This window comes from Erinaceus europaeus, chromosome 3 (genome assembly GCF_950295315.1).
Source record: "Erinaceus europaeus chromosome 3, mEriEur2.1, whole genome shotgun sequence".
Taxonomy (NCBI): Eukaryota; Metazoa; Chordata; class Mammalia; order Eulipotyphla; family Erinaceidae; genus Erinaceus; species Erinaceus europaeus.
Genome location: NC_080164.1, coordinates 33,954,804 through 33,979,704, shown reverse-complemented (window position 1 = coordinate 33,979,704; position 24,901 = coordinate 33,954,804).

The following is a 24,901-nucleotide window of genomic DNA, read 5'->3' as shown; positions in this document are numbered from 1 at the left end:
AATAGGGGCAAGCAAAAACTAGTAAAGTCACGGGCCCCTTGGAATATACCTAAAAAATACCTACCAGCTTTTTCCAAAACAGAGACCCCAGATCTTCACGTGCTATATTCCAGCCTTTAGGTACATGATTAGTCCACAATTTGTTCTGCTTTATGTCTTAACTCTTTTTCAGCCACCAGGTTCCAGATGATACCATTATGCTAACCTGTCTTTTCTGAGCAGAGGACCGCACCATGTGTCTTGGAGCCCTGCCTCCCCAGATCCCTACTCCACTAGGGAAAGAGAGAGACAGGCTGGGAGTATGGATTGATCTGTCAATGCCCATTTTCAGTGGAGAAGCAATTACAGAAGCCAGACCTTCCACCTTCTGCATGCCACAATGATCCTGGGTCCATATTCCCAGAGGGATAAAGAACAAGAAAGCTATTAAGGGAGGGGATTGGATATGGAGCTCTGGGGGTGGGAATTGTGTGAAAATGTACCCTTCTTATCTTATAGTGTTGTCAATATTTCCATTTCATAAATAAATTTTTTTCTTCTTTAGTTAAGAAAGGATTAATTTTAAAAACCATAGGGTAGGAGGGGTACAACTCCACACAATTCCCACCACCAATCTCCATATCCCCTGATAGCTTTCCCATTCTCTGTCCCTCTGGGAGCATGGTCACCTGGTGACTGAAAAGAGAGTTAACATACGAAGCCAAACAAATTGTTGAGCAATCATGGACCCAAAGCTTGGAATAGTGGAGAGGAAGTGTTAGGGGGTACTCACTGCAAAGTCTAGTGTACTTCTGCTTTCAGGTATATATTTTGCAGTAGTTTACGGATACGAATGAACATATGCTCTCTCTCACAGAAACTGGTGTATATCTAGGTTTTGGGACTTTGTTAGAAAGTGAACCACCTGAGATGGAATTAGAGTATACTATGAAAGGAAAGGTCTCACCCGAGTAATGAAGCTGAAGGGTTGTCATTCCACACGTGAAGTCTCTGGACACAGTCTGAAGTGAAGCATGTTGAGGTGGCAATCGTTGCATTGGTTAGGTTGTGATCAGCAGATGCAATATTATTTGATATGGATTGGGAGAGTCATACGGGAAAGTGGGCCCTATCCAAGGGTTCCAGGACTGGGGGAAGTAAAGGCTCTATAGTGGAGATGTGAGGTTCCTGCTGTCTTAGGGTTCAAAAAGACAATCGATAGTTAATGTTATCATCACATTATTTGGTAATTGGGTTAACTTTGAAAAGTCCTTTTGTTAGGGTTTGCTGCACAGTACCCAGTATCTTGTATATAGCTGTGCTATTGGTTGCTTCTGATCTACTTGGTCTAGGCTTTTGAGAGTGTCCGCATATCAATTACACAGCCTATATATTAAAAAGATTCAGTTTGTGTTTTAAAAAACTTCGAGACATACAATTAATTTTCCCCCTCATATTAATTAACTAGTGATTTATATGACTAAATTTTACTAGGAGTGTACATAAACACCATTCCCACCACCAAAACACTGTGATCCATCCCTCCCACCCACTCCCACCCCCCACTGTCCCAGGAAGCTGCATGTCTACCCCTCACCACAGGGTTTTTACTTTGGCGCCCTACTTACAATTTGGTCAGGTCCTGCTTTTAGTTTCCCTTTCAGATCTTCTTATTCAACTTCTGTTGATGAGTGGGATCATCCCATACTCATCTTTACCTTTCTGACTTAGCTCACTTAACATGATTCCTTCTAGCTCTGTCCAAGATGGGTCAGAGAAGGTGGGTTCATTGTTCTTGATGGCTGCATAGTATTCCATTCTGTATATATACCACAGCTTTCTCAGCCACTCATCTGTTATTGGGCACCTGGGTTGCTTCCAGGTTTTAGCTATTATGAATTGTGCTGCTATGAACATAGGAGTACACACCTCTTTTTGGTTGGGTGTTATGGAGTCCTTGGGGTATAACCCAGGGAAGGAATTACTGGATCATATGGAAGGTCCATGTCTAGCCTTGTGAGAGTTTTCCAGACTGCTCTCCACAGAGGCTGTACCAATTACATTCCCACCAGCAATGTAAAAGGGTTCCTCTGTCCCCACAACCTCTCTAGCATTCGTTGCTGCTGTCCTTTTTGATGTATGGCATTCTTACAGGAGTCAGGTGGTATCTTAGTGTTATCTTAATTTCCATTTCTCTGACAATCAGTGACCTAGAGCAGTTGTTCATATGTTTGTTAGCCTTTTGGATCTCCTCTGTGGTGAATGTTTGGTTCATATCCTCTGCCCATTTTTGCATGGGTCATTTGCTTTTTTGGTGCTAAGTTTGCTGAGCTCTTTATATATTTTGGTGATTAGTTTCTTGTCTGATATATGGCATGTGAAGATCTTCTCCCATTCTGTGAGGGGTCTCTTTGTTTGTTTAAAAGTTTCTTTGGATGTGCAGAAGCTTTTCAATTTGATGTAATCCCATTGGTTTGTTTCTGCTTTAGTCTTCCTTGCAATTGGGTTTGATTCATCAAAGATGTCCTTGAGGTGTAGGTGAGAAACTGTTTTACCAATGTTTTCCTCTAAGTATTTGATTATTTCTGGTCTGACATCTAGGTCTTTGATCCATTTGGAGTTGATTTTTGTTTCTGGTGAGATAAAGTGGTTCAATTTCATTCTTCTGCATGTTACAACCCAGTTTTCCCAGCACCATTTATTGAAGAAAGCCTCCTTTTTTCCATTTAATCCTTTGGGCCCCCTTATCAAAGATTAGATGTCCATAGGTGTGGGGATTACAATTACAGAAGCCAGACCTTCTACCTTTGTTGCTGAAGAATTATTCTGATGCAGTCTCTGCCCCCAGGTTTTACTACACCCCGCGAAATCCTAGCAGTGCCCCCTTCAACCAATCCTGGCCCCACACGTCACCCCTGGTTGTAGCCCAATTCTTCTTCTAGCGTTTGCCCTTCTTCCGTAGCCAGTCAACAGCATCAGGTTGAGCCTGATGTAAAGTTTCGAGACCTCCTTTGAATCTGGAGAGGTGGCAGTCATTGACTATGTGGGTCATAGTCTGTCTGTAGCCGCAGGGGCAGTTCTGGTCGTCTCTGGCTCCCCAGCGATGGAACATAGGGGCGCAACGGCCATGGCCTGTTCGATAGCGACTGAGGAGGGCCCAATCATAACGTGCTAGGTCAAAGCCGGGTTGACGCTTGCAGGGGTCTGTGGTGAGGTGTTTGTTCTTTACCTCAGCTGACTGCCAACTCTGTTTCCAAGAGACTGGAACAGAGAAGTTCAGTGTAGGCATAGGGGACCAGATTGGGTGACAAGACGTCAAGCGTTGGACAGGGTGGGCGAAGATATCCGCGTATATTGGCAGGTCTGGTCGAGCGTAGACGTGGGAAATGAACTTAGATGATGCCGCATCCCGGCGAATATCTGGCGGGGCGATGTTGCTAAGAACTGGCAGCCATGGAACCGGGGTGGAACGGATGGTTCCAGAAATTATCCTCATGGAGGAATATAATTTGGAATTGACCAAGTGGACATGGGGGCTACGGAACCATACTGGGGCACAGTATTCTGCAGTGTAGCCCAATAAAAAGCCCCCTCACCCTCCCCACCCCCCACCCCACCCCCGCTCGCTCTCTCTGGGCTCTCAGTTCCCTCTCTCTCAGATCTCTCTCCCTTCTCTCGCCCTGTGGTCAGGTAGTGGGGACAGCCATTGTCGGCTGACTCCACGTGGCCTGAGCCACCCCCCCATCTTATAATAAAGATTTGCGTACCACCTTGCTCTGGACTTCCTGTCTCTTCTCCACGGTGCAGCCCCACACCAGACCACAACAACATACCTTCTGCAACCCACAATGACCCTGGGTCCATGCTCCCAGAGGGATAGAGAATGGGAAAGCTATCAGGGGAGGGGGTGGGATATGGAGATTGGGTGGTGGGAATTGTGTGGAGTTGTACCCCTCCTACCCTGTGGTTTTTTAAATTAATCCTTTCTTAAATAAAAAAGAAACAAAAATTATTTATGAAATGGAAATATTGACAACACTATAAGATAAGAAGGGTACGTTTTCGCACAATTCCCACCCCCAGAGCTCCATATCCAATCCCCTCCTTTAATAGCTTTCTTGTTCTTTATCCCTCTGGGAATATGGACCCAGAATCATTGTGGCGTGCAGAAGGTGGGAGGTCTGGCTTCTGTAATTGCTTCTCCACTGAAAATGGGTGTTGACAGGATCAATTCATACTCCCAGCCTGTCTCTCTCTTTCCCTAGTGGAGTAGGGATCTGGGGAGGCAGGGCTCCAAGACACATGGTAGGGTCCTCTGCTCAGAAAAGACAGGTTAGCATAATGATATCATCTGGAACCTGGTGGCTGAAAAAGAGTTAAGATATAAAGCAGAACAAATTGTTAAATTATGCCATTCTTACAGGAGTGAGGTGGTATCTCAATGTTGTCTTAATTTGCATTTCTCTGACAATCAGTGACCTAGAGCAGTTTTTCATATGTTTGTTAGCCTTCTGGATCTCCTCTGAGGTGAATGTTTTGTTCATATCCTCTGCCCATTTTTGGATGGGATCATTTGCTTTTTTTGGTGCTAAGTTTGCTGAGCTCTTTATATATTTTGGTGATTAGTTTCTTGTCTGATGTATGGCATGTGAAGATCTTCTCCCATTCTGTGAGGGGTCTCTTTGTTTGTTTAATAGTTTCTTTGGCTGTGCAGAAGCTTTTCAATTTGATGTAGTCCCATTGGTTTGTTTCTGCTTTAGTCTTCCTTGCAATTGGGTTTGATTCATCAAAGATGTCCTTGAGGTGTAGGTGGGAAACTGTTTTATTAAAATTTGCAATAGCTCACACTTGGAAGCAACCCAGGTGGCCAGTGACATAGTGGCTAAAAAAAGTTATGGTATCAGAGCCCGGCGGTGGCACGACAATTGAATGCATATATTACCATGAGCCATGACAAGGGTTCAAGCCCCCAGTCCTTACTTTCTGGGAGAAAGTGAAGCAGTCAGGTGTCTGTCACTCTCCCTATCTCTCCTTTCCCTCTCAATTTCTGTTACTATTCAAAATAACTAAACCTTAAAGAAGAAGAAAGTTATGATATATATATTACTCAGCTATTTAAAATGATGAATTCATGGAGTTATAGTTTTTTTTTTCTTTCTTTTTTTCTTCTTTTTTTCCTTTTTAAACAGAGCAGCACTCAGGTCTGGCTTACAGTGGTGTGGAGGATTGAACCTGAGACTTTGAAGTCTCAGACATGACAGTCTCTTTGCATAACCATTATGATATCTACCCCATATTTAAATTGCTTCGTATAACATCAAACTCTACACACAGTACTGGAAGATATGTAATGAGTTATGAAAATACTGACATAAAAAGAAGATTATTTCCCCTGAATTTTTACATTTTGTGCTTTATAATAGTTTAAATCTCATCAAATTGGATCCGTTCACTTCCACCTCTTCACATTAAGATTTGTTTTTCAATCCAATGGAATAAACTCACTTAGGTAGTGTGCTTCTTTGTCACATGCATGACAAAATTTGAGCCTGGTCCCTACCATATTGAAGGAAGCTTTGGTGCTGTGGTCTCTTTCACTCTCTGTATAAATAAATAAATAAATAAGTGAATGAATAAATAAATAAATAATATTTCTCCTTAATGAGTCAGAAGGATGTTGGAAAAGATTAGAACTATTTAATATTAAAATGACAAAGTTAGGGATAGAAAAGCTCTTCATTGAATGCTCTAGAGAAAACTAGATAGTCACAGAACAAAAACTAAAACTGAACCACTATCGTGACATATAAAAACTAACTAAAAATGTATTAAGGACTTGAATAAACCCTGAAAACATAAAATGTCAAAAAAAAAAAAAAAGAGGGGACAATAAGTTCTTTGATATTGGTCTTGGTGATAACTTTATGGATCTGACACTGAAAGCAAAAGCAATATAAAGACAAGAACAAACCAGTGGAAATACATCACAGTAAAATCTTCCACACAGTAAGAGAAGCCACCTACAAAATTAAAAGACAATCTACTGAATTAGAGGAAATATTTGCACTATGCTCTTTTAGACTTCAACCAGCTCCAACCAAGCCATCACCACAAATAAAACATCAACTAACCAGTAGCGAGATGCTTACTTTGCAAACACATGTTCAAAGGAAACTCCCAACCACCTGTCTTATTTCCAAACCCAGGTATCTCTTGATATTTCAATTGTAGAAAAGATTTCAGCAATAAAATTGAAATAAAGATTTCTAACCATTGCAACTGCTGTCAGTAAATTTAACAGTATTATCCCAAACAACTAATTTATAACACCCATACTTTGCTTTGCACAATATAAAAACATACTTGTCATTATTTCTTGTTACAGCATTGGCACTAAGTGGTATTAGTATCACAGAAGAGGTAAGTTAGACATTAAAATCAAAATATATTAAGTATTTTATATCTTAAAATATTAATATAATTGATATTTTACAATAGTTAAATTGGAAGTGAAGTGAGAAGCTTTTACAGCTTTTACAGCTCCTAGTTTTAAAGATCTATTTACTTATTAATAAGAGGAGAGACTGAGAGTCAGCGCCTCACTCCAAACTATGCAATGCCAGAAATTAAGCTTGGGAAATCTTGTTTGCAAGTTCAGTGTTCTAGCCACTCACCACCTCTCAGGTCACTATAGTTTAGCTTTATTTATTTATTTATTGGTGGGGGGTTGCTTTGTTTTTTACATTTTTACTTATAAAAAGGAAACACTGACAAAAACCATAGGATAAGAGGGGTACAACTCCACTCAATTCCCATCACCAGAGCTCCGTATCCCATCCCATCCCATCCCCTGGTAGCTTTCCTATTCTTTATCCCTCTGGGAGTATGAACCCAGGGTCATTGTGGGGTGTAGAAGGTGGAAAGTCTGACTTCTGTAATTACTTCCCCATTGAACATGGGTATTGATAGGTAAATCCATACTCCCAGCCTGTCTCTCTTTCCCTAGTGGGGCGGGGCTCTGGGGAAGCATGGCTCCAGGACACATTGGTGGGGTCATCTGTTCAGGGAAGTCCAGTTGGCATCATGTTAGCATCTAGAACCTGGTAGCTGAAAGAAGAGTTAATATATAAAGCCAAACATATTGTTGACTAATCATGAACCTAAAGGCTGGAGTAGTGCAGATGAAGAGTTGGCGGGTACTCCATTTTGTAGATAGCTAGTAGGCATATTTTAGTTATATTCCAAAGGGCCTATGACTATACTAGCTATTGTTGTTTTTTTGTTTTTTTTCTAGTTTAGCTTTATGAACACTCACTAGCCTCTTGGTTTTAGATTCACTGATTTTAAAAAGCAAAAGTTTGAAGTAAAAACTTGCCAGGCATCTGGAAAGTATTATACCAAAGCTCTCTTCTCACACCTTCTTATTACTTTAAATATGATGAACTGTGTGCCCTTCAATCCATATGGGAAATTCCTTCAGTTAAAACACAACTTGTTGTACAAGATGCCATTTTCTACAGCAGTGGTTCTTGGTCTAGGGACATTATTTAACCTGGCCAATTAAAAATATTCACTATTTGAAAGTTTAACCTTTTTTTAGAGAAACTGCAAGGTGATCATTTCAAACAATTATTAAATGCTAAATATTTTGGTTTTAAAAAATATTTTATTTAGTATAGAGATAGAGACAAACTGAGAGGGGAAGATAGAGAGGGAAAGAGAGAGACACCTGCTACATGACTTGCGACGCTTCCCCCTTGCAGGTGGCGATCAAGACCTTGAATATGGGTCCTTGTGCACTGTAATATGTGAATTCAATTTAGTGTGTTACCACCTAGCCCCAACACAAAACATTTTGTACACATTTAACATAGACCTGTAGTGTGAAATAATTTGTAACCTTCTGCTCCCAATTAAGGAAAACATATTGTGTAGACCCTTGTTAATTTATGATAAAAATATGATCTTCTAAAGTCAAATGATTCACTATACAAAAACAAGAAACTTGGTATTAAGTGGTATTGCTGAAACCTGTAGCACTCATATGTTTGTCAATTTCATTAACCTTTCGAATTAGGTATGCATAATGTGTTAATGATAGCATAACACATCATTACATTATTCAATGTAATTTTATGGATATTATGGATAGTAGATTATGCTAAAATCTCTTGTCTTTACAGCTGTTGGAAAACATACTCTCCAAGACCACTGGGGATGTATGAATATGAGATAGGTAAATCTACAGCTCAAACAATGGCCCCCGGTTGGCCTTGAATTCTGATCAGGATATAACTGCATATTTTTCAGTGGTAAAAGGCAAAGTTTTTAAAAAATATTTATTTATTTATTCCCTTTTGTTACCCTTGTTTTATTATTGTAGTTATTACTGTTATTGTTACTGATGTCATTGTTGTTGGATAGGACAGAGAGAAATGGAGAGAGGAGGGGAAGACAGAGGGGGAAGAGAAAGTTAGACAACTGTAGACTTGCCTCACCACCTGTAAAGGGACTCACCAGCGGGTGGGGAGCCAGGGGCTCGAACCTGGATTCTTATGCTGGTCTTTGAGCTTTGTGCCACCTGCGCTTAACCCGCTGTGCTACAGCCAACTCCCAAGGCAAAGTTTTATTAAATGTTTTATACAAAGACTATAGAATCACAAAGATGGTAGAGTATATAATTTGTCTGATTAAAATCTTTGCCTTGACTTAGGCAATGATAAGTTGAGCTAGGTTTTAGCAAATAGTCTCTTCTTCCTTGGAATAAAGCATACTGGTTGAGCACACAGGTCACAATGTGTAAGGACCCGGGTTTGAGTCCCTGATCCACAATTGCAGGGGGAAAGCTTTGCAAGTGGTGAAGCAGTGTGTCAGGTGTCTCTCTTCCTCCCCCACACCAGCCCCACAACCACCCCCACCCCTTTCCATTTCTGGCTGTCTTTATCCAATAAATAAGTAAAGATAATAAAAGAATTTTTAAAATAAATAAATAAATCATTTTTCCTGTCCTGCTTAATATTGATATTGGTCAATGCTTTTTTCCCCCATTAAACTGTGGGCAATCCTGATGGGAGCAAATGGTGTGAGTGTGCGTGTACGTGTGTGCGTGTGCGTATGTGTGTGATTTATTCTCTGTGTACCTGTGTTTCAGCATGAGAATGATATATTCCAGACACCCTCTTTCTCCTATAGTGTACATTGGGGATTGGACCCATAGAACAATCCTGAACTTGACCAGAATTGACAACCAAGCCCAACCAAGCTATTAAGAAAGTAGACCCTCAGCCAACTCATGGACTCTTAGTAAGATCAGTTAATGGATCTGTGTGGTGGTGCACATGTTACAATGTTCAAGCCTCCAGTTCCCACCTAGAGCAGAAAAGTTTCATAAGTGAATTAGTGCTATAGTTATCTCAGTCACTCTCCCTCTTTATCATCCCCTTCTCTCCCTATTTCTGGCTGTCTAGAGCCAATAAATAGATATAATAATAATAAAATCATGCTATAAAAATAAATAAGTAAAAGTAAATTAATCAGCCAAACATTAGTCATTATTGCAATACATGAATGTTTGTTACAAGATACTAAGATTTTAAAGTTGTTACACAGTATTATTAGGAAAATAGCAGACTATTTCTATGAAGTCAAACTGTATTAGTGTTCTGTTTAATGTTAATTATGGCAATGGTATCTTGGAACATTTTGAGGCTTGATTTCTGAAGGACACAATTCTATCACTTTCATTAAAATGTTGGCACATTATTAATAATAATAATAGCTCACTTGGACATTGAGCTATTAACTTGGACAGTGAGCTATGAACTTGGACAGTGAGCAGTTAATAATAGCTCACTTGGACAGTGTGTTTTTTTTTGTCCTGTGCACAATCCAAGTTCAAACCTGCTACCACCAACACCACCACCTCCACCACCCCCTACACAAACACCACATTGAAGGAATATTTGGTGCTGTCCTCTACCCCCTTTTCTCTCTCTTCCCCTCTATGTATAACAATTAATAAATATTATGCCCCATGTCACAAAAAAAAAATGTTGGCACAGACACTAAATAATATTGGACATATCACTTAATTTTTGTATGTTTCTTATTCATTCTACAAATTACTTACATATTATTCAAGTTATTTCAATGTTCTGAAATTATGCTAACTGCTAAAGAAACCTGGAAGCAAACCAGGTGCCCAACAACAGGTGAATGGTTGAGAAAGCTGTGGTATATTTACACAATGGAATACTAGGCAGCTATGAAAAACAATGAACCCACCTTTTCTGACCCAACCTGGAGGGATCTAGAAGGAATTATGTTAAGTGAACTAAATCAGAAAGACAAAGATGAGTATGGAATGATCCCACTTATAAACAGAAGTTGAGAAAGAAGAACAGAAAGGGAAATTCAAAGCAGAATCTGAATGAGTTTTGAGTAGGACACCTAAGTGAGGGTAGATGTTCAGCTTCATTGGAGGTGGGGGGGGTGGTAGAAGGAGGAAGGGAGAAAGAATTTTGGTGGTAGGAATGGTGTTAATATACACTCCTATTAATTTATAGGCTCAAAAATTACTGTTCAATTTATAAGAGAGGGGAAGAATGGATCAAATGCCTCAAAGTTTTTGTTGCGTAGACCTTAGCTCTGAGCATATGTTTCTTCAATCTAAGCACTTAAGACTTCAAATTAGTAATCAGATTGAATTTTAATAGTGGGCTCAAATGGTTTATACATTTCTAATAATGACTTGTTCTTTGAAATATTGAATCTCTTAAAAGCTTAGACCAAGGAGAACAAAAACAACTGGTGGTGTTTCTTTGTAAGATACAGCTATAAGTAAATAGCATAAAAGGACATAAATTATGATGAGGGCTTGTATGCTACAGAAAATTCTAACAATAGGCTTTTCAAAGTTAACCCAATTGCCAAATGATTTGGTTATAGCTATAACTATCTATTGCTTTCTTAAACCCTAAGGCAGCAGAAAGCTTCCCCTTTCTCTATATAGTCCATATTTCTCCCAGCCCTGAAACCTCTAGGGTGAGGTTCACTTTCCTGCATGCTTCTTCACAGTCATACCAACTGACACTGCACTTGCTGATCCCAACCTAATCAACACAACAAATACTGTCCTGGCATGTCTCATTTCAGATTGCATTCAGAGATGTCAAGAAAGGAATGTGAACCCACCAGCTTCATTACTCTAGTGAGACCTTTTCTAGTTCATAGGGCTCCTTAAATTCATTTTGGGTGGTATACTTCTTAACAAACCTCAAAATCTAAATATAGACCAGAGTCTATGAGATGGAGCATAAGTACATATATCCAGAAGTTGGGGGAAAACATATACCTTAAAGCAAAAGTGCAGTTTGCAGTGAGTCAATACACATAGCAAGCAAGCAGGAAGACCTTAAAAAGACACCATAAAGTACCCAATGAAATAGTTTCTACTTAGGCCTAGATAACCTTGCCTACCTTCTATTGCATGTCCCTCAGTCACTCCAAAGCTAAACTTGTTAGACAAAGTAAAGACTACAAAAGCTGAATAAGGGAAAGAGCCTGGCACACTTTATTGATGATTCTTTAGTCACTATCAGGCCACACCCCATCATCTGGGTCCCTAATCAGGGAGTCCTGGATTCCCACACAGACATGATAGACCTAGGCCTCTAACAGATCCCTCTTGCCATTGTCACTGGTCATCTCCAGGAACAACATAATGAACCCCTCTGTGGGACCCTATCAGACCTGACCCTCAATGTGAATCAACAATGATAGGGAATGTTCCATTCTTTGAAGGGAGGTTGGATAGCATACCCTATCACCCAAGGATGATAGGTCCTGAAATTGGTGCAGCCTGGAATGTTCTAGCAGTGACCATGGAACATGAGCTCAGACCTACAGGGATACAGAGGTTACATAGGCTGCTATGCTGACTATGGGCTCCAGATCAGATTGATGAGGTTTATAGTTAACAATATTTATATAGATTCCCCATATTTGAGAGCTATTCTCTTCCCTGATTCAGGTTTCTGATCCTTTTTCCAAATATGACACCATCCTCCCAGACAATAGCTTAGGTCACCTGCATATTAGATGTCAGGCACAGGCAAAAACTAGTTGGGTCATGGGCCCCCTGGAATATATCTAAAATAGACTTACTAGATTTTCCAAAATGGAGACCCCAAATCTCCATCCACAATATTCTTGCCTTTGAGTTCATTATTAGTCCACAATTTGTTCTAGTTTATATCTTAACTCTTTTTCAGCCACCAGATTCCAGATGCTACCAGGATACCAACCTGACTTCCCTGGACAGATGCCCCCCATATATCCTGGAGCCCCACTCCCCAGATCCCTGCCCCACTAGGGAAAGAGAGAGGCATGCTAGGAGTATGCATCAACCTGCCCATGCCCATGTTCAGTGGGAAAGCTGTTACAAAAGCCAGACATTCCACCTTCTGCACCTCACAATGACTCTGGGTCCATGTTCCCAGAGGGTTAAAGAAAAGGAAAGCTATCAGAGGAGGAGATAGGATATGAAGTTCCAGTGGTGGGATTTATACCCCTCTTATCCTACGGTTTTTGTCAGTGTTTCCATTTTATAAACAAAAACTTTAAGAAAATGAACAAAGTTGTTTTGCTTTTAATTCAAGGGGTTCACATTCTATAAAAAGAGCATAGCTACTGGTCTAATGTTGTTGTATGCTGCAGAGAAGAGAGAGAGGAGGTCTGGAGCTAAGAGGGAACACAAATCTTTATTTGTGATGGCACCTCAGAGTTGGGTGCTAGAGAAGCAGGTTGGGCCACGTGGAGTTAGCAAAAATGGCTGCCTCACACAGTAACCTTTCCTGCCTCTGAACACTGAAGTGAAGCGCTGGCAAGAGAACGAGGTGTGGAAGAAGAAGGGCTTTTATAGGAGTAGCTTTCGTGAAAATGGGAAGGGGGAGGAGTAACCATAGCACTCCAGGATAGGATAATAACTCTCGTGATAATGGGAGGGGGGAGGAGTGTTGTAGAGCCAGATGTTGTAGTGCGCGGGCCACAGAGAAGAGAGAGAGAGGGTCCGGAGCGAAGAGGAAACACAAATCTTTATTCACGCTGGCACCTCAGAGTTGGGTGTTAGAGAAGCAGGTTGGGCCACGTGGAGGTAGAGAAAATGGCCGCCTCACGCAGTAACCTTTCCTGCGTCTGAACACCAGAGTGGAGCGCTGGCAAGAGAGAGAGGTGCAGAAAATGAAGGGTTTTTATAGGAGTAGCTTTCACGAGAATGGGAAGGGGGAGGAGTAACCATAGCACTCCAGGATAGGATGATAACTCTCATGAGAATGGGATGGGGGAGGAGTAACCAGAGCACTCCAGATATCGCGGGGATATAGACAATGTCCTGAGGGCACAACATGGCTGAACAGGCACTCTGAGAATGTCCCAACTCTCCAGGGAACTAGCAGTAGCCTGAGGGGACAACATGGCAGATGTGACTGCATTGGCACAATTTCCCAGCATCTCTCCCTTTCCTTTTATCTAATGCCCAGGGCAACAGTGTGTAAAGTCTATGAACTACTCAGGGTCAGTCTATGAAAAACCAGCAACGTGAAGGGAAGGAAGCTGCTGTAAAATTGTCTAAAGTGTCCAAAGGGTATACCAGCAAGTCTGATAGAAGTCTCAGTCCAAAGTAGGCAACTAGGGGGAGAAATGGCAAGGGATGAAAAGCTGCATGAGGAAGGTCAGCCTCTGGAATTCTGCTTTTCTGTAGATTGTGAGCTGGAACCGCCAAAACGTGACAGGTCAAAGCAAAAGCAGGAAAGGCAGACAGGCAGTAAAAAGGTTCTGTCCTTGGAGTCTGCGAATCAGATTCTTCAGATCGAGTCAGGTGACATCTAGGGTTTCAGGGGGTGTGCCACAGTAGTCGTGCCATCTAGTGTGTGATGTCAGGGTGTGCAGGGGTCCAGATGTTTTTTTTTCTGGGATTCCTGTGGAAGAAACATAAACAATCTGCTTCTCGTGGTTAGCAGGGCATCTGATTTGAATGCTTTATAGAAAAAGAGGTTTGGTGCCTTGACCAACTGAGTATTGGGGGATGTATCATTCCTATTCATTTATGATTATATTTTATATTATTTGTCATGGTAGTCAGCCATTTATCTGGAAGGTCCTGGGTGATTCATGGGGAAAAAGACCTTATCTTTTAACAAAGACTCTAAGGTGTAGGGAAGCGGGAACAATCTTATCCTTTTTTTTTTTGTATCTTGCCTTTTGTTGCCCTAGTTGTTCTTGTTGTAATTATATTGTTGTTATTGCTGATATTGTAGTTGTTGGATAGAACAGAGAGAAATGGAGAGAGGAGGGAAAGACAGGGGGAGAGAAAGATACCTGTAGACCTGCTTCACCGCCTGTGAAGTGATTCCCCTGCAGGTGAGGAGCCAGGGGCTCAAACTGGGATCCTCAAGCCAGTTCTTGCACTTAGTGCCACCTGCGCTAAACCCGCTGCGCCACCGCCCGATTCCCAGGAACTATCTTTTAACATAAACTCTATGGCCATGCCAATAGCAACCTTGAGGGCACATGTGGCTCCCCACATGTCCCCCTGTCTTATATCATGTTTTGATGTTTGGCAGACTTTGTTTTGTGGCAGGGTGGACTGTGCCTGTCTTAGGTTGGGGATCAGCCTTCCGTCTTACCCGTCATTGGAACACCTGGTCATTTTTGCCCAGTAGTACCAGATGCCCTGTCTTAGGTTGACTGGATAGCACTAGTTTCCTCTTACCCGTCATTGGCTAGCCAGCCCTCTACATGGTGGACGTTCTGATGGAGGGGGGCAAATCCTCCACAGCAACTCAATATTCTGCCATGTCCAGCCTATGATAGTGAGTTTGTATAGGTTGCATCTTTATGGCATCAATCTGTTGCCACAAAAGGCCATGAGCTTGTTAAGAATTATAGGACTGTGGTCTGGGAGGTGGTGCAGTGACTAAAGCCTTGGACTCTTAAGCATAAGGTCCAGAGTTCGATCCCTGGCAGCACATGTACCAGAGTGAGTCTGGTTCTTTCTCTCTTTCTCATTAATAAATAAATTTAAAATGTTGAAAAAAAGAATTATAGGACCTATTGTGAGCAGAAGAAGTAAAACAAGCAAGGGTCCCACAACTAAGGGTATACAGGTAAGGAAGGGGGAATGTATCCATTGATATGAAGAGGTAGGATCATATCTCAAGTCTAAGGGAAGCAGTCAGTGGATGTGATGTCCAGGGGAACAGCCATTTGTCTTTGAGGGTAGTAAAGGATGTCCGTGGCATGGGTGATGTTATAAAGGGAAACATCTTTAAATTGTTGGCTGACAAAGGCAGGCCTATGGTGGCAAGACAAGATACACCAGTTAAGTTTACAAGAATATGTGAATGTTGCTAATTCACATAGGTTGGATATGGAGGAACTTCTTACCGTTTAATACCTTACCATATGAACAGATGATTCCTCATATGAAGGCTTGATAGCTGTAATCACTTACTTGTGAAAAACAATAAAACTTGTAACAAGTTAGAGGTTTACTATAATTGACTTTGGACTATAACCAGACTCAGGTTACTTAGAGAGTTAATGCATGTTAGTAACAATGGTTTTGACATTTAGAGTACTTCTGAGCAGATGTGTCATACAAAAATGTTTGGTCATTCAGCACACTCACTCACAAAACACAACTGGCCATTCATAACATAAGACATTCAGGGAAGGGGTAGGAGAGAGGGCTCTGTGAGCCAACTTTTGTAGGTTCTGCCATGTAATATTATGGATCCTGGGATGTATCCTGCATCTAGTCCTCTTGTGTTTCTTGTTCTTCAGGGATAACAGTGCCATCATGAGGGTATTGTCGGACATGGCGGGCAGGAACCCAGACAGGTTTAGAGTAATTATGAGGGAAAATACATGCAAAACCTCTTCCCATGGTCAATAGAGGGTCAGGCCCTTTCCAAATTTTATCAAGTGGGTCTTTCCATTTGACCTTAATAGATGGGAGATTAGATGGTGTTTGCCAGTGAAGAATAATAGGAGGTAAGTCCGAGTTATTGTAAATATTAAAGAGATTTAACATAGTTAAGGCTTTTGCTAGCTGGATATTGGGGGGATACATTCCTCCTTTATCTTTATTCAATTGAGCCTTAAGAGTTTGATGGGCCCTCTTGACAATGTCTTGTCCCTGTGGATTATAGGGAATGCCTGTGGTATGAGTAATGTTCCAGAGGGAACAAAAATCTTTAAATTGTTTGCTGGTAAACGCTAGTCCATGGTCGGTTTTCACTTGAAGAGGTAAGCCCATCACAGCAAAACAGGAGAGCATGTGGCTTATAAGATTTTTAGAGCTTTCTCCTGTCTGAGCTGTTGCCCACATAAATTTAGAAAAGGTATCAATTGAGACAAACACAGAGGAGTAACCAAAGCACTCCAAATAGACAATGCCCTGAGGGTACAACATGGTGAAACAGGCACTCTGAGAATGTCCCAACTCTAGCGAGAACTAGCAATAGCCTGAGGGGACAACATGGCAGATGTGACTGCATTGGCACAATTTCCCAGCATCTCCCCCTTTCCTTTTATCTAATGCCCAGGGCAACAGTGTGTAAAGTCTATGAACTACTCAGGGTCAGTCTATGAAAAACCAGCAACGTGAAGGGAAGGAAGCTGCTGTAAAATTGTCTAAAGTGTCCAAAGGGTATACCAGCAAGTCCGATAGACGTCTCAGTCCAAAGTAGGTGACTAGGGGGAGAAATGACAGGGGATGAAATGCTGCATGAGGAAGGTCAGCCTCTGGAATTCTGCTTTTCTGTAGAGAGTGAGTTGGAACCGGCAAAACATGATGGGTCAAAGCAGAAGCAGGAAAGGCAGACAGTCAGTAAAAAAAGTTCTGTCCTTGGAGTCTGTGAATCAGATTCTTCAGATCTCATCAGGTGATATCTAGGGTTTTGGGGGGGTTGTGCCACAGTAGTCGTGCCATCTAGTGGGTGATGTCAAGGTGTGCAGGGGTCCAGATGGTTTTTTCCGGGATTCCTGTGGAAGAAACACAAACAATCTGCTTCTCGTGATTAGCAGGGCATCTGATTTGAATGCTTTATAGAAAAAGAGGTTTGGTGCCTTAGCCAACTACGCTAAACCCGCTGCGCCACTGCCCGATTCCAAGGAACTATCTTTTAACATAAACTCTATGGCCATGCCAATAGCAACCTTGAGGGCACATGTGGCTCCCCACATGTCCCTCTTTCTTATATCATGTTTTGATGTTTGGCAGACTTTGTTTGTGGCAGGGCAGACTGTGCCTGTCTTAGGTTGGGGATCAGCCTTCCATCTTACCCATCATTGGAACACCTGGTCATTTTTGCCCAGTAGTACCAGATGCCCTGTCTTAGGTTGACTGGATAGCGCTAGTTTCCTCTTACCCGTCATTGGCTAGCCAGCCCTCTACATGGTGGATGTTCTGATGAAGGGGGGCAAATCCTCCACAGCAACTCAATATTCTGCCATGTTCAGCCTATGATAGTGAGTTTGTATAGCTTGCATCTTTATGGCATCAATCTGTTGTTGCAAAAAGGCCATGAGCTTATTTAAAATTATAGGACCATGGTCTGGGAGGTGTTGCAGTGGATAAGGCATTAGACTTTCAAGCGTGAGGTCCCAAGTTCGATCCCTGGCAGCACATGTACCAGAAAGATATATGGTTCTTTCTCTCTCCTCCTCTCTTTCTCATTAATAAATAAATTTAAATGTTTTTTTAAAAAGAGTTATAAGACCTATTGTGAACAAAAGAAGTAAAACAAGCAAGGATCCCACAAATAAGGGTAGACAGGTAAGGAAGGGGGAATGTATCCATTGGTATGAAGAGGTGGGATCATATCTCAAGTCTAAGGGAAGCAGTCAGTGGATGTGATGTCTAGGGGAACAGCCATTTATCTTTGGGGGTAGTAAAGGATGTCCATGGCATGGGTGATGTTATAAAGGGAAACATCTTTAAATTGTTGGCTGACAAAGGCATGGATTATGGTGGCAAGACAAGATACCCCAGTTAAGTTTACAAGAATATGTGAATGTTGTTAATTTACATAGGTTGTGTATGGAGGAACTTTTTATAGTTTAATACCTTACCATATGAACAGATGATTCTTCATATGAAGGCTTGATAGCTGTACTCACTTACTTGTGAAAAAAAAATTGTAACAAGTTAGAGATTTAGTATAATTAGTACCTTGATGATTATGATTGGTTTGAATATCTTTATGATTATGTTAAAAGGTCATCTATTGTAACCTCCTGTAGCAGTCTCTATAGCAGGATCTTTAGACCAATAATAGTTAAAATATATATATTGATTTTTAACCATTTTTACTTTGGAGTATACATAGGCTCAGGTTAGAAAGTTAACGTATGTTAGTGACAATGGTTTTAGCATTTGCAGTGCCAGATTGGTGCCAGATCTGTTGTGGATTGATTTCCCCAAGATAGTTTACAGGGCACTTTTGGGGCCCCAAAAATGTCCTGTATACATAATTTGCATTTTAGTTTTGGGGATGTATTGTCACGTTAACTATTTAGACTTTACCTTAAAAAGTTAGTAACTTTAGCAAATTAACTTTACCTTTCCTGGTAATGATATAGCTTCAAGGTTACACTTTTAACCATTAAGTTAATGTTTTACCAAACTTGAAACATACATATAAACATTTAGTTATAACACACAGGAGGAAAAAAAACTTTTGTTATAAAAACATATCATTAAAAAAAACAAATTTATATCTGTCATTACTCACACAGTTTAAGACTAAACACTTACATATATACCAAAACTTATATATAAAATCAAAAGAGAGAGAAAAAAATTTTTTGGAATTTTTCTGGACGTCTCCAGAAATTTTGGCTGCATCCAGCATTTTTATATAAAATATAAAATTACCTTATAGAGTACTCTGTGCAGACGGGTCATGCAAAAATCTTTGGTCATTCAACACACTCACAAAACACAACTGGCCAGTCATAACATAAGACATTCAGGGGAGAGGTAGGAGAGTGGGCTCTGTGAGCCAACTTTTGTACATTCTTCCATGTCATATTATGGATCCTGGGATGTATCCTGCATCTAGTCCTCTTGTGTTTCTTGTTCTTCAGGGATAACAGTGCCATCATGAGGGTATTGTCGGACATGGCAGGCAGGAATCCAGACAGGTTTAGAGTAATTATGAGGGAAAATACATGCAAAACCTCTTCCCATGGTCAATAGAGGGTCAGGCCCTTTCCAAATTTTATCAAGTGGGTCTTTCCATTTGACCTTAATAGATGGGAGAGTAGACGGTGTTTGCCAGTGAAGAATAATAGGAGGTAAGTCCGAGTTATTGTAAATATTAAAGAGATTTAACTTAGTTAAGGCTTTTGCTAGCTGGATATTGGGGGGGTACATTCCTCCTTTATCTTTATTTAACTGAGCCTTAAGGGTTTGATGGGCCCTCTCGACAATGCTTTGTCCCTGTGGATTATAGGGAATGCCCGTGGTATGAGTAATGTTCCAGAGGGAACAAAAATCTTTAAATTGTTTGCTGGTAAACACAGGTCCATTGTCAGTTTTCACTTGGAGATGTAATCCCATCACAGCAAAACAGGAGAGCATATGGCTTATAAGCTTTTTAGAGCTTTCTCCTGTCTGAGCTGTTGCCCACATAAATTTAGAAAAGGTATCAATTGAGAAAAACACATATTTTTGTTTGCCAATGTTTGGTATGTGGGTGACATCAATTTGCCAAATAGTATTAGCTTTTAAGCCTCGAGGGTTAACACCAAGAGTCTGAATAGCAGGTGTTTCTATGAGACTTTCACAGGAAGAGCATGTAGCTAGGATATGTTGTAACTGTGGTAAAGGAACATCAGGAAATCGAGCTCGAAAGCCTTTAAGATTAACATGGGTTAGAGAAAGGAAATCAGCAGGATCAGAGATAGAGACTAGGAGAGCTCCTGTGGAGGCAAGGTGGTCAGCTGCAGCATTCGCTTCAGACAGGGAACCAGGAAGAGGGCTGTGGGAACGAAGGTGCTGAATATATAGTGGTTGGGTTCGAGAACAGAGCATAGAGGTGATTTGAATCAAAAGAGGGGAAAGTGGGTTGTCATCAGTTTTCACATAGGAACGAGTAAGCCATGGAAGTAAGTTAACAGTATACACATTGTCAGAAAAAAAGGTTGAAGGATTATGATACAGCTTTTAATGCAAGGAAAACAGCATAAAGTTCTTTGTACTGAGTGGAATTCTCAAGAAGCTCAGTAAGGAGAGGTTTAGGGGGTTGTTTGTCCGCATAATATATAAGGGTAGCAGCTCCCTTTTTTCCACCATCAGTGAAGACTGTAGGAGCAGAAGTAATGGGATCTCTAGAGCAAACTTTAGGTGCTAGTAGAAGCAAAAGAGGTAAAGAAGCTATCAATTTATTAGAAGGAAAATGGTTATCTATTTGTTGTGGAAACCCCACGAAGCTTATGGCAAAGTGGAAATGATGGTGTATGAGCCACTCTGTATCTGTGAGAGAAAAGGGCAGAATAATTAAATCCGGTTCTTTCCATAAGACCTGCACAGACCTATTTCTTCCTTGGTGAACCATGAATGCTAATGCATCTATCTCAGTGAGGAGTCTTAGAGCTCCGCCTACTGGTGAGTGAAGCCACTCGAGAACCCCATGGTTCTGCCACAATCCCCCTACTACTGTGGGGGTGCAGTTAAAGATTAGAAGGTTTACTGGAGAGGAGGGGGAGAATCGAACAAGGTGCATGTCTTGGAGGGCCTGATTAACCCTTTACAGTGCCGAGGAGGCCTCGGGAGTTAACCTACATTTTGAGGAGGGCTGTTTGTTTCCTTTTAACAGGTCAAACAGTGGTTGGAGGCAGCTTGTAGGCAGATAAAGATACTGCCTAAGCCAATTTAAATTTCCAAGAAAACTTTGTAAAGAAGCAAGAGTGAGGTTAGAAGGAAAAGTAACACTAGGTTTTAAGGGACGAATTTGCATTAGAGAAATCTCTGAACCTAAAAAAGATATTGGAGGAATTAGCTGTATCTTCTCAGGAGCCACATTAAGACCACTTTTCTTTAATGCAGGAATGAGAAAATCACGTAGGGCACAGAGATCTGTATCTGATTTTCCCCATATTAATATGTCATTCATGTAGTGAAATACATTAAGGCCCTTATGGATATATGGAAAAAGGGCATATTTAACAGCCTCTTGACAAATTGTAGGAATATTGGCCATGCCCTGGGATAGTACCACCCATTCAAATCTATCAGCAGAGCTGGAATTATTAATAGAAGGAACAGAGAAGGCAAAATATTTACAATTTTGCGGATGCAAGGAAATAGAGAAAAAACAGTCTTGTATGTCAATAGCTATGATTGGAAATCCTGTGGGAATTGCAGAAGCAAGAGGCAAACCCCTTTGGGGGGGAGCCCCAGACCTGCATGGTTTTATTAACCACACGGAGATCTTGGAGGAGGCACCATTTTCCTGAGCGCTTTTTAATCACAAAGACAGGAGTATTCCATGGGCTTCGAGAATGACGAATGTGTCCCAAGGACAACTGCTCTTGGACGAGCTCCTTTAAAATTTCTAGCTTATCCCTAGGTAAAGGCCACTGTTCCACCCAGACAGGCTCATTAGAAAGCCAGCCTAAGCGGGGAGTTTGGCTACGAACAGTGGCAGTTAGTATTGGGGGTCCTGATTAGATCTGGTCTCTCAGGAGCAGGTGTTACGCTCTGCAGAGGCATCTGTGGATATCCTAACATCAAGACATTCCAGAAGATCTCTGCCCAATAGGTTGGTGCTAATTTCAGCTACCAGAGTGCGAAAGTGTTCGGTAGAACCTTCCAGGTCTTCCCACATGAGCGAATCTCATGTGAGAAATGATTGGGTCACCCCTACAACCCCGTGTATATGGGGTCCCAGGAGGAGTTCCCAATTTGGGGGAACCTCTGCTTGCCTTAAAATCGTCTTTTCTGCACCCATGTCAATCAAAAATTTAAAAGGAATATTGCCAATCCTTACTGTCATAGTAGGGTGACTGTGTTCTAAAACAGGAGTGGTCCACAAAATCTCAGTCCCCGAATTTGTACCGTTCAGGGGCGTGCCATCTTTCGAAATTTGGACCAACAATCTTTCTTCCAATGAAACCCTTTCTGACATCTAGGACAAGGTGTTCGTGGCTTCTGGCTCCCTGACTGAAAGCGGAGTTGCCCTGACTGGAGGCATGGTTGCCCTGACTGGAGGCGTGGTTGCCCTGACTGGAGGTGTAGTTGCCCCGACTGGAGGCGGGGTTGCCCTGACTGGAGGCATGGTTGCAGCTTATCTGGACATTGGTTATGCCAGTGCCCTTGGCGACCACACTGAAAGCAGGCCCCATTTTGATTACGTGGGGAAACTGCATAAACCTGTGTCATAGCGGGTTCCCCATAAATGCCTGATGTAAGTTCCTGTGTCTCTAAAATCCAATTATCTGGGTGTAGGTGTTTAAGACTAAGGCATGCCTGACGGAATTGTGATATTATGCCATCCTAGACAATAGTACGTAGGAGGAAAGAGAGGATTTCAGGATTATAAACCTTTCTCTCTAAGGTTTGCCTCACCCTTGAGATGAAATTTGATAAGGTTTCATCAGTGCCTTGGTGAAGAGAGTTAATAGGGACTGATGACTCTATTGTGGTTGGGGTTACCCTCTCCCAAGCTTGTGTTGCACAGATGTGTACCTGTTCAAAATGACCAGATGGAAACTTAGCTTCTGCCTGCTGAGTTCCAGTTTCAGACTCTCCTGCTCCAAACAATGCATCAAAATTCCATGCTAGCTGTTTGTGACTATTTTCCTGTTATTGTCTAGAGCATTCATCGCAGAAGCATGCCTTCCATTGTAAATAGAGGGGGTCTGGCTATGCAGCACAAACCAGGTCTTTCCAGTCCTGGGGTGTATTTAGATGCTGGTAAAAACTCCTTAAAATGGACTTGGTCCATGGAGCATGAATGCCGTCCTCCTTCACGGCCTTTCTCAGTCCTCTTAGCTTTTTAGAGGAATAAGGGTGCCACACCTGAGGGTTTTGTCTATTGGGGGCCACATTTACCGGGAAGGTGTGGACTTGGTCTGATGACTCGGAGGAAAGAGTTACAGAAGTGGAAGCTGCCGTAGTGGCTACAGGGAAAACGGAGCACATATCTATGGGGACAGAGCTCTTGGGACAGACTGCAAAAATTTTAAGGTCTCTAAACGCTGAAAACATATACTTTAACTGCTGTATCTCCACCACAAGGTCTATTATTGATGAGGTATCAGCAGGGGGAGGGGTCAAAGGAGCGGAAACCTCAGGGTCTCTTAATGGTGAGTTATCAGCAGGGGGCGGGGTCAAAGAAGCGGAAACCTCAGGGTCTCTTAATGGTGAGGTATCAGCAGGGGGCGGGGTTAGAGAACTGGAAGCCTCAGGGGAAGCCGAAACCATGGCAGCTGGGGGCAGGGTCAAAGGAGGAGCATCCAAACATGTGTACGTGTCTGTGGGGATGGAAGTTTGGGGACTAGCTGCTGATTGCTTAGGGCTTCTAAGTCTTAAGCACATATGCTTTAACTCTCGTATCTCAGCCTCAATGTCACTTATCCTCATGGCAGACCACGTTGTACATACCTTGTAAATAGCGATTATAGCTATGAGAATCCACGGTGTAGCGAAAACTAAAGTGTCTCTAAGAGCGAGAACCTGTCCCAGGAGAGGAGATGTCTGGGACACCTCTTCATAAAACAAAAAAAAAATCCCATGGTGAGGGGAAACACAGGGCCACAGAGTCAGGCGGCTGCCACTTACCTGTGTCTGGGTGTCTTTTCTGGACCTCAGGCCGGGCATGAATGTGGGACACGTCAGGTGTCAGATGTTGTTGTGCGGCCGCAGAGAAGAGAGACAGGAGGTCCAGAGCGAAGAGGGAACAAAAATCTTTATTTGCGTTGGCACCCCAGAGTTGGGTGCTAGAGAAGCAGGTTGGGCCACGTGGAGGTAGCGAAAATGGCTGCCTCATGCAGTAACCTTTGAACACCGAAGTGAAGCGCTGGCAAGAGAACGAGGTGTGGAAGAAGAAGGGCTTTTATAGGAGTAGCTTTCACGAGAATGGGAACGGGGAGGAATAACCACAGCACTCCAGGATAGGATAATAACTCTCATGAGAATGGGAGGGGGGAGGAGTAACCAAAGCACTCCAGATATCGCAGGGAAATAGACAATGCCCTGAGGGCACAACATGGCAAAACAGGCACTCTGAGAATGTCCCAACTCTCGCGGGAACTAGCAGTAGCCTGAGGGGACAACATGGCAGATGTGACTGCATCTGTACAATTTCCCAGCAGCCTAATTCTTCACATGGTTGGCATGGTGAAAGAAGGTTATCTATAAGAAAGTTCCATGAAAGAAATGAAGGCTTCACCAAATGCCAAGGATTCTTCCTTCAAATTTCCAGATTTTCATTAGTTAAAAATTGAGTCCAAATTTTAAAAGGTTCACAAGTTTGCTTAAAATTAGAATTTTATCTCCAACTCTGAAACAGCTCTTCTGATCTTCAGTTTACAAGAAAATGGAAATCCTCATGCATACTTAGTACTATATTTGTTTGGTATTAATCAGCTTCTGAACTTTGCCCAAGAAAAGGAGACACCACTTTTGATTCATGAAAATACTGAGGGTGTTTGTTTGTTTTTTCCAGTTACTTTATTTTTCATGTGTACTGGTGCTAATTTCACGTGTATTGGTGCTAATTTCTTTCAATTTTAAATAAAATGTGCTTAGTAAGGAGGTTTAAATGGGTATGTTCTCATGGAAGCATTTGAAACTGGATGTCAGTGAAGGAGAAAATGGCTCTAAGATGAAAGGCAATGGATCTCAAGGGCA